Source organism: Sinohyriopsis cumingii, chromosome 19 (genome assembly GCF_028554795.1).
Source record: "Sinohyriopsis cumingii isolate HCF-2022 chromosome 19, ASM2855479v2, whole genome shotgun sequence".
Classification (NCBI taxonomy): Eukaryota; Metazoa; Mollusca; class Bivalvia; order Unionida; family Unionidae; genus Sinohyriopsis; species Sinohyriopsis cumingii.
In genome coordinates this window covers 29,379,587-29,389,076 of record NC_142979.1, presented here as the reverse complement: position 1 = coordinate 29,389,076, position 9,490 = coordinate 29,379,587, and positions in this window count along the sequence as shown.

Sequence of the window (9,490 nt, the reverse complement as noted above, 5' to 3'; positions counted from 1 at the left end):
CTGTCACATCTTCTTCTTCTTCTTCTTAAACTCCTTCTAACTACCGGTCCATACACAAGTACCCTCTTGAGACATCCTTGTCTTTCTATGTAAACTCTCCTCATCCATTGACTAGTATCTATCCTATCAACAACAGTCCACTTGGACCTGACATACATGAGCATGTCCGTCCTAAACATCATGGAAGACACAAGGGTGGATGACTCAACTGTGGTCCACATCTTGAAGCGACGAGAATAGGTGAATCAATGCAGTGAACTGCGCTTATTTATAGGTACAGGAAGGATTGAAACGGATTGAATTCATTCACCAATCCGAACACGCGTTACAAAATTCAGTCAGCTCGCATCCAATCCGAAGAGAGCAGTCTGTGACGTCACGTGGTCTATATAGATTCGTTAGCGCTTGTGTGCAGTCAATCTATGCGACAGTGATTCAACATGACGGAAACTCAGAAAACGATCCATTGGGGTGCACCAGCAGGGGAGACTGCCCAAGAGAACCCGGACTTACTTTCAGAAGAGGTACACTGGGATTTTGTGGATTTTCTTACCTCGCAAGAATTTGTTCCAGAACCTTCGTTACCTTCTTCATTACCGCAAGTGGAGAATTTTAGACAGAGACAGAAAGAAGAATTGGAGAAATTTATGCAACGACAAAAGGAAGCGGAGCAAGCTTTTCTCCTACAGCAACAGCAACAGCAACAAGAAGAGGTAAGAAAAAAACAACAGCAACAACAGCAAGAAGAAGTAGCAGCAAAGAAACAAGAGGGTGAAAATCAAACGGCTACGGTACTGTTGGACATTTTAGCGGAGTTAAGAAGTCTGAAACAAATGTATCAGACTTCTTTATCACGACCGAAGAGAATACGACCTTCCCGAGCTAAACACGCCAACCCTGTGACTAAGCCTGTCGTGCCACCCTTAGTGATTTCAACCCAATCATCAGAAGTAGGCCTTGGCCGTGGCAAAGGCATAAGGCAGTTAAAGTTGACTGGTTAAACTCACCCCTACACCAAAATAAAAAGGCCCTTTTCAGGGCCACCCACATTTCTCGAAAAGAAATACAATTTCAATTTGCCAATAACTCAAAAATAAACCCCACCCATTTTACCCTTATAGTACGTGTCTGTGTATGAGTGCGTGAGTGTAGCTTCTTATTTTAAAATCAAAACTCAAAGACACTTACCTTATATCATTCATGTATTCTTTTATCCATTTTTTTACAATCCAATTCACAATTCACCACAGAACACTTTAATTAAAAGTTCATTGACTTCTTCTTTCTCCTTGTTTAGTCTCTCTGTTTTTTGAATTTCTTCACCGTTTTTACCTCATTTTCTTCCCTTCTTCTTTTCTTCTCCTGTTTCTTTGCTTCTTTTAAATAGAATTGTCTTCTTTCTTCCTCTTCTTCCTCTGAAGAATCCCTCTCTTCTTCTGAAGAATCCTTCTTTTCTTCTGACTCCTCTTGTTTCTTTTTTGGGCAATCTGGAGACCAATATCCTTTTTCTTTACAATAATAACAGGTATCTTGACTTTTGTCTCTTTTAGTCCCTGTTTTTGTTCTTTTCTGACGGTCTGGACACTCTGAAGACCAATGCCCTTTCTTCTGACAGATATAGCAAGTATCTTGACTTTTATCTCGAAAGGAAGGAGAGTAGTCCGTCGGCTGGTCTGAAGAGAATTTTCTAATGACCCCTCGCAAAGCTCTGACGAAACGTTCCATCTGGGTAGTCTCTTCCATCGTTGTGCTCGGCTTGAGAGTGAAATGAATAGTGAAAGGACAAGACACACACCCTTTTTATATACGCTGGTTTGCCAAGACTATAAATTAGTCTGTGGTGTTCAAACTTGAGTCATTTGACGTTTTGCACTCAAGATGAAACGATCCCATTCATGCGAGAAGAAAGAAGAAGAAGAAAGTAAGAGGCAGAAACGTGATCTATCGCCTCGTACCAGGGCTGAAATCTTGGCACAAATTCATGCCAGTGATTTTGAAGAGGACATGAGTGAACCAGAATCCGAACCCTCTAAACCAAGTTCACCACCTTTAGTCAACCCTGAAAAGTACTATTCCATTCGAGAGACGGAAAAGCGCTCCTCTAGAAAATTTAGAACCACGGCTTACACCTACACGGTGAAGTTTAAAGATTTCAAGGCCGACGTACCCTTGGAGAAAGCAGAAGGGTTTATCACCGAGATGTGGGATTCTTTGCTCACCTCACTAAAGCGACAAGGTCAACCCAAAGAAGACGATCGCTTGACACTATCCATAGATCACGACGGTTTGAAATCCCCTGTTTGGATCGAGTTTAGCAGACCCGCAGGACTAACCCCTTCCAAAGTCATGGACAAGATTCAACACGTACAACAATCTAATGACCAGTTTGACATCACCGATGGTAAAGCCACACTGAAAATGGCTCACGTCTCTCTTCCTCAAGGGACAGGACGCAAAAAGATGTTATTGGTGGACGACCTTCGCAACACCAAAAAGAGTCTCGTCCGAATTAACAACCCTCAAGACCAGATGTGCTTAGCCCGTGCCATCGTGGTGGGACGAACCTATGCCAACAAGAACGACACGGTAGAATGGAAAAGAACCTGGGAGAACATTCGAAAATCGAACCGAACCAAACAACGAAACGAAGCAGAACTCCTGTTGCAACAAGCTGGCCTGTCCAAAGACACACCCTGTGGCATTCCTGAGATGCAAAAATTGCAAGATGCCCTAGCTCCACGCTACACCTTGAAAGTGCACCCTCAAGAAATGCGCGGGTCTCTGTTGTTTCGAGGCCAAGACTTTAAGGACGGAAAATACATTCATGTTTATCATCACGATAACCATTTCGATACCATTACCAGTATCACCGGATTCCTGGGATACAGATATTACTGTGAGAAATGTGACTATGGTTATAATAATCGAGAGCAACACAAGCATTGTGGATGGAAATGCCCAGGATGTTTGGCCTCTCCACCCTGTCTGAGCGAAGAACCAGTGCCTTGTTCGACTTGTCTGCGCACGTTTGTCAGCCCTGCCTGTTACCAACAACATTTGAAAACACAAGGTTCACAGAAGAAATGTGCTTGTCAACTCCTGAGATTGTGCCCTACGTGTAGACAAGGCATACGTACCAACAATGCTAAGGCACACGTATGTCGAGGAAAGAAAAAATGTCACATTTGTCACCACATCGTGGACTTGGAACACGAATGTTACGTGCAAAAATACCAACCCCCACCAGAGAAAGAGGACGGTCACAAGAAGAAAGGCAATTTCATCTTTCTCGATTTCGAATGCATGCAAGAGACTGGCATTCACATCCCTAATTTCTGCGTGGCTCATCGAGCGTGCGAGAAGTGCATTCAAGAACCTATCTTCAGTCATTGCCCTCACTGCAGCAAGATTCCTGGAGGACGTGAAAAAATCTTTCGGGGACCAAACACGTTAGCCGATTTTGCCCAATGGGTCTTAGACCCCATCGACAAGACGTGGAGCCAAGAGGACATCGAACGTTACGGAAATTGTCATCGTCATGCCACGGTGATGGCTCACAATTTCTCCGGATACGATGGACAGTTTCTTTTGAGGTACTATACGGAACATGGCACCGAACGTCCTAAAGTGATTTTGAACGGAGCCAAAATCATTTTCATGCAAGTGGGACAAGTACAGTTTAAAGATTCGATGAGTTACTTGGCCATGCCTTTGAGCCGAATGCCTAAAACGTTTGGAATGACAGAAATGGCTAAAGGGTACTTTCCACACTTTTTAATACGGAAGCCAATCAACATGCTGTTCTACCCCATTTGCCTGAGGCTCACTATTACGACCCCGACAACATGCGTACCGAACAACGAGAAGCTTTCTACGCTTGGTACCAAGCTCACTCCTTGGACCCTTTCGACTTTCAGGAAGAAATGTTAAAGTATTGTCGTTCCGACGTGGACATTTTACGGCGTTGCTGTGGAAAATTTCGAGAACTGTTCATGGAACACGGAGGGGTCGATCCTTTGAAAGAAGCTTGCACCATTGCCAAAGCGTGTTCCTTAGTGTACCGCCAACGATTCATGCCTGAAAACACCGTGGCTGTCATCAGTCCTCAAACGACCCACTATGTCAAGCGTCAATACTCGGTCAAAGCCCTACGTTGGTTACATTACTTGTGCGACAAGGAAGACAAATGGATTCAGCATGCCCGCAACGGAGGAGGCGAAAAGACCATCGGAACGAATTCGGTAGATGGCTGGGACTTAGAAAACCCCAAGATCGTGTACGAGTTTAACGGTTGCTTATTTCACGGATGTCCCGTCTGTTACCCTGACCGTGGCACTAAAAATCAGTTTTTGCAACGAACCATGGAAGACTTGTACCAGGACACTTGTCAGCGACGCCTAAAGTTAGAACTGCAAGGATACCAAGTGGTGGAAATGTGAGAACACGAGTACGATCACCGTTTGAAAACCGATCCCGAATTTAAACGCCTCGTGGAAAGTTACCAGTTCATGGACCCGCTGAACCCGAGGGATAGTTTGTACGGAGGAAGGACCAATGCCACCTGTTTGCTGTACCAAGCCGACGAAGAGAAAGGAGAAGAAATCAAATACTTGGACGTGTGTTCGCTGTATCCCTACGTGTGCAAATATTGTCGCTTTCCTGTAGGGCACCCGCAATTGTTCACGGAACACATCGACCTGAAAAACATTCGACAATACGAAGGCTTGATCAAGTGTAAAGTTTTGCCTCCCACGAACCTATACCATCCCGTCTTACCTCACCATTGTCAAGGCAAACTGATGTTTCCCTTGTGCCGTACTTGTGCCGAAACGTGCAACCAGGACCAACCTTGCCATCACAGCCAGGAAGAACGTGCCTTGACGGGAACCTGGGTCAGCGTGGAATTGTTCAAAGCTCTGGACATGGGATACCAACTGTTAGAAGTGTACGAAATTTGCCACTTTCCCAAGACACAACAGTACCACAAGGGTGACCCTACTCAGAAAGGCATTTTCGCCGACTACGTGGATGCCTTTTTGAAACTGAAACAAGAAGCCAGCGGCTATCCTTCCTGGTGTCACACTCCCGAAGACCAAATACAATTCAAAGAGAAATACTACGCACAAGAAGGCATCTCTTTAGACCACATCGAAAAAAACGAAGGCAGGGGATCGTTTGGAAAGGGATGTTAAATTGCTTGTGGGGTAAAATGGCACAACGACCGTGTTTACCCAAGACGGAATATTTGACAGAACCTTCCCGCTACTTCCAGATGATTCACGACAAAACCAAATACATGAAACACGTGGACGTCGTTCGAGAGGATTTGATCTTGGTCAATTACGAAGAAGATCTGGACTTTGTACAAGACGACCCTTTTGGAAACGTCATCATTGCGGCTTACGTGACAGCTCATGCTCGCTTAAAATTGTACGAAGCTTTAGAACTGTTAGAAGAACGCGTCCTGTACTTTGACACGGACAGTTGCATTTACATCCATCACCCGATTCAACAGCACCCTGACATCGAAGGAGACCGTTTAGGAGCCTGGACAGACGAGCATCCCGACGACAAGATTCTAAGTTTCGTCAGTGGTGGTCCCAAAAATTACGGCTACGAATACCGTGACAAACAAGGAGAAGTGCACACGACGTGCAAAGTGAAAGGACTGACTCTGAATCATCGTACCAGTCGAGTGGTCAACTTTGGGTTATTGAAAGAAGCCTTGCAATCGGGAGAGGATGGAAACTTTAAAGTGACCACCTATCAACCGAACAAGATTGTACGTTTACCCACTCACCACATCGTCAGTCGACCCTTGGAAAAAGTCTATCAAATTGTATACCAGAAGCGAGTGCGACTTCCCAATCACTTCACCTTACCGTACGGTCACGTTGGTATTGGTCTGTATATGAAAAGGAACCCTAGGCAAGATCGATAGTTCATTGTTCATTGAAGTAACTTACCATGTCGTTGACGAAGAAGAAACCAGATTGGTTAGGAGTCAAATGTTGGACATCACCGAGACCAGGGTTTTGAGGCTTGGACACAAGAGGTGGCCCAGTATGCACGAGAGTTATTCAAGGATAAAAGTTACTTTTCAACCTGTGTTAGTGACGGTGCCAGAAGAACCCGTCACCCAGGACAGGACTGTCGTGGACAGGCCTGAAAGACCCTTTCGGGAGGACACTTGTGTGACCTTACCCCTACTATAGAACTGGTTAGAACTTTACCCAAAACATGTTGTACAGACACTTGTGTTTATTCCACGTTCATGGTTATCATGTGCCTTTTATTCTTGTACTTAAGCCTTTGGCTTTTATGCATTTTTGTCTTTCGTATTCATGTTTGAAACATTCAATAAACGTGTTCTGAAAAAGTATATAAACTCTTGTCTTGTTTGTTTTTCGTGTCACAAGTGACATTTCTCACACCATGGCTACCTCTGCTGTCGCTGCTCCCTCTTCCTCTACTGTCAAAGTCATCGACGAACACTTAGATCGTGCCAGTTGGGAGGCTTTGTATCTTCGCCATCCCTTTAACATGCTCATTGCTGGACCTAGCGATTCAGGCAAAACCGAATTCGTCAAACGTTTGATCGAACATAAACATCATTTGATCGATCGACCCCCTCAACGAATCGTGTGGTGTTACAAAGAGTGGCAATCGGCGTACAGCCTCTTGCGAGAAAGTCAAGGCGATTCCATCGTGTTTGTGGAAGGCATTGCTAAAGAAGACGATGGCATCGTCTCTGACTCCCGTCTAACCCATTTGGTCATTTTCGACGACATGTTAGGAGAAGACGAAGAAGAAATTAAACTGTGGTTCACGCGCAAAGGGCATCACCGTAATGCCAGTGTCGTTTACATCGCCCAAAATTTGTTTCAACAAAGTAAAGCCCATCGCACCATCAGTCTCAATGCGCATTACGTGGTCTTGTTTAAAAGCCCTCGAGATAAATCGCAAGTGCAAGTCTTAGCCAAACAGTTAGGAACGCCTTGGCTGACTCAGGCGTACGACGATGCCACTCAAACTCCACACGCCTATTTACTCCTCGATTTGAAACCTACGACTCCTGAGGATTTGCGATTTCGTACCCACTTGTTTCACCACTGGTGCCAAGACGGAGGGCCTGTCCTGTACACGTCTCCGTCCTCGACTTCATTTCACTCCACATAAAAAAATCTATAAAAACCTCAGACCCTTTTTCGTCTGTCTCACTCTCAGTGCGAACATGACGTCCCTTCAGTCGCATCTTCCCGTCAAATTGATTCGTGCCTTGTATGGCATCAGTCGAGAAAAAGATCCACAAACACGAGCTCGTGTCTTAGAAGCTAGTCTCAAAGAAGTCTTACGATGGTCCACGGTGACGGCACGTCAATTACTCCAAGGAATCATTGAGATTCCTCATCAAACCAAACGCTTTTTCGATCGAAACAAAGTCGCTTTGGTCCAACTGGCCGATCCCCGCATCGACACTCAAACCAAAAAACAAATCATTTTGAAACCTGGAGGGAGCGGTACTCTAGGAGGGGTCATCATTCGCTCACTCTTAAGATGGGATCCTAATGCCCCCAAAGTTATCCCCAAGACAAAAGTCCAACGAAGCCCCAAGAAGAAAAAGACCAGGTCCCCAAGGAGAACTTCTCCAGTGGCAGGACCCTCCTCTGACCAGACACCACCACCACCCCGGAGAAAGAAAAGAAGCCCCCAGAAAAAGAAAAGTCCACAGAAAACTAGTCGCAAGAGAGGCACTTCGGCCAAGACGCAACCTTACACTCGCAAACCACGACCTGCCACGGCGGTGACTGCGTCTCCGGCAGCTTCACGTTTGTCCACTTCTCCGTTAATGACACCCAGAACTGAAGAGTACTTGGAGACGTTGATCACACCAAGAACTTCTCCGTTGATGACCCCCAAAAGAACTTCCCCAGTGGCAGGACCTTCCAATTTAGTGGCAGTGGCTGCTGCTCACAAAGTACCTTCTCCCAAAATCAAAGTTCAAGAAAGATCGGGCATGTTACAAAGTTTGCTGGATTTGTCCAAGCAAGAACTGGCTCGATTTAGTCCGTTACGTACCCCTGCACGACGTGTCATGCCTGTCCTCAAACTAATACGACGTAAAGACAATCAGTGGCGACGCGTTCCAGTATAAAAAAGGCCTGTGACCAAGTCAGGTATCAGTGTTTTTTTGGTGCTCCTGAAGACTCAAAGATGTCACCCTCCAGAAAACCCCAAGGAAAGAAAAGGAAAGGACTGCCACCACGTTTAGTCAAACATGGAGACATGTTATCTGTCCTGTCCAAAGCTTCTCCACCCCTACGAAAAAAACTCATTCAAACAGCCTCCAAAGAGGTCATCGATACCGTGTGCGAATGTTGTTTGAACGTTTTGAAAGGCACGATCCCTTTGTCCAAACACCAGAAACAATGCTTAGGCAAACATCGTCACGTTCTTCGCCAAATGGTTCAAAAGAAAATTCCCATTCGTCAAAAAAAGAAGATGTTAGTGCAACGTGGAGGTATTTTACCTCTCTTGTTAGGCCCCATACTGAAAGGAGTCTTGGGAACCATGTTGGGAGGACTGGTGGGAGCAAGATAAAAAGGCCTCGGAAGTTCCAAGATCTCAGAATCGACCCCTGACAACCCCATGGAAGGACGAAAACTAGCTTTAGTACCTTACAAACGATGGATGGAATACCATCGGTGGCAAGAACAACACACCCCGCATTTACCTCCCAATCCCCATTTGAGCGAGATGTCCCAGTTACAACACGAATTGCAGTCCTTGATGGATCGCCAAGATTTGTCCGAAACAGAAAAATCGGAAAAGTACGGTCAACTCTTGCAACAACTGCAACTCTTTCACCAGAAAGCTTTAGACGAAACAGCTCTACCCACTCTGAAAGATTTTAAGACCTTGATGAAAAGTCCAGCACCAGTACCAGTACCAGTACCAGTACCAGTACCACCAGTACCCGTGACCAAGACAGAAAAAGGAGAAGAAGAGGAAGGGTTTCAAACTCCACCAGAAAAAGTACGCAAGTTAACAACACCACCTACCTCCAGAATTGGATGGATTAAAAAGATGATGGCCACCCCTTCTTCCTCACAAGAGAAAAAGAAAGTGAAGACAGAAGTGAAGACAGAAGTGAAACAAGAACCGATATCCCCCGCTCAGACATCCTTCTCCTCTTCGACACCTATTGCTGGCCGCACACGCAAAGCATTGCAATCCAAGAAAGTACCCCAAGAGAAAAAGAGTAGCATCCTCCAAGAGTGGGTGTCTTATTAACACACCAACCAACACAAAAAAAATGGAAAAAGTCTTAGCCAGCATTTACTACGATCCCTCCCATCCTGCAGGTTACGCAGGAGTTCAAAAATTGTATCGTGCTGCCAAAACGAGACTGAAAAGTCTCCGTTTACCTCAAGTGCAACGATGGTTACAAGAACAAGCTACCTACACTTTACACAAAGCCATTCGACGC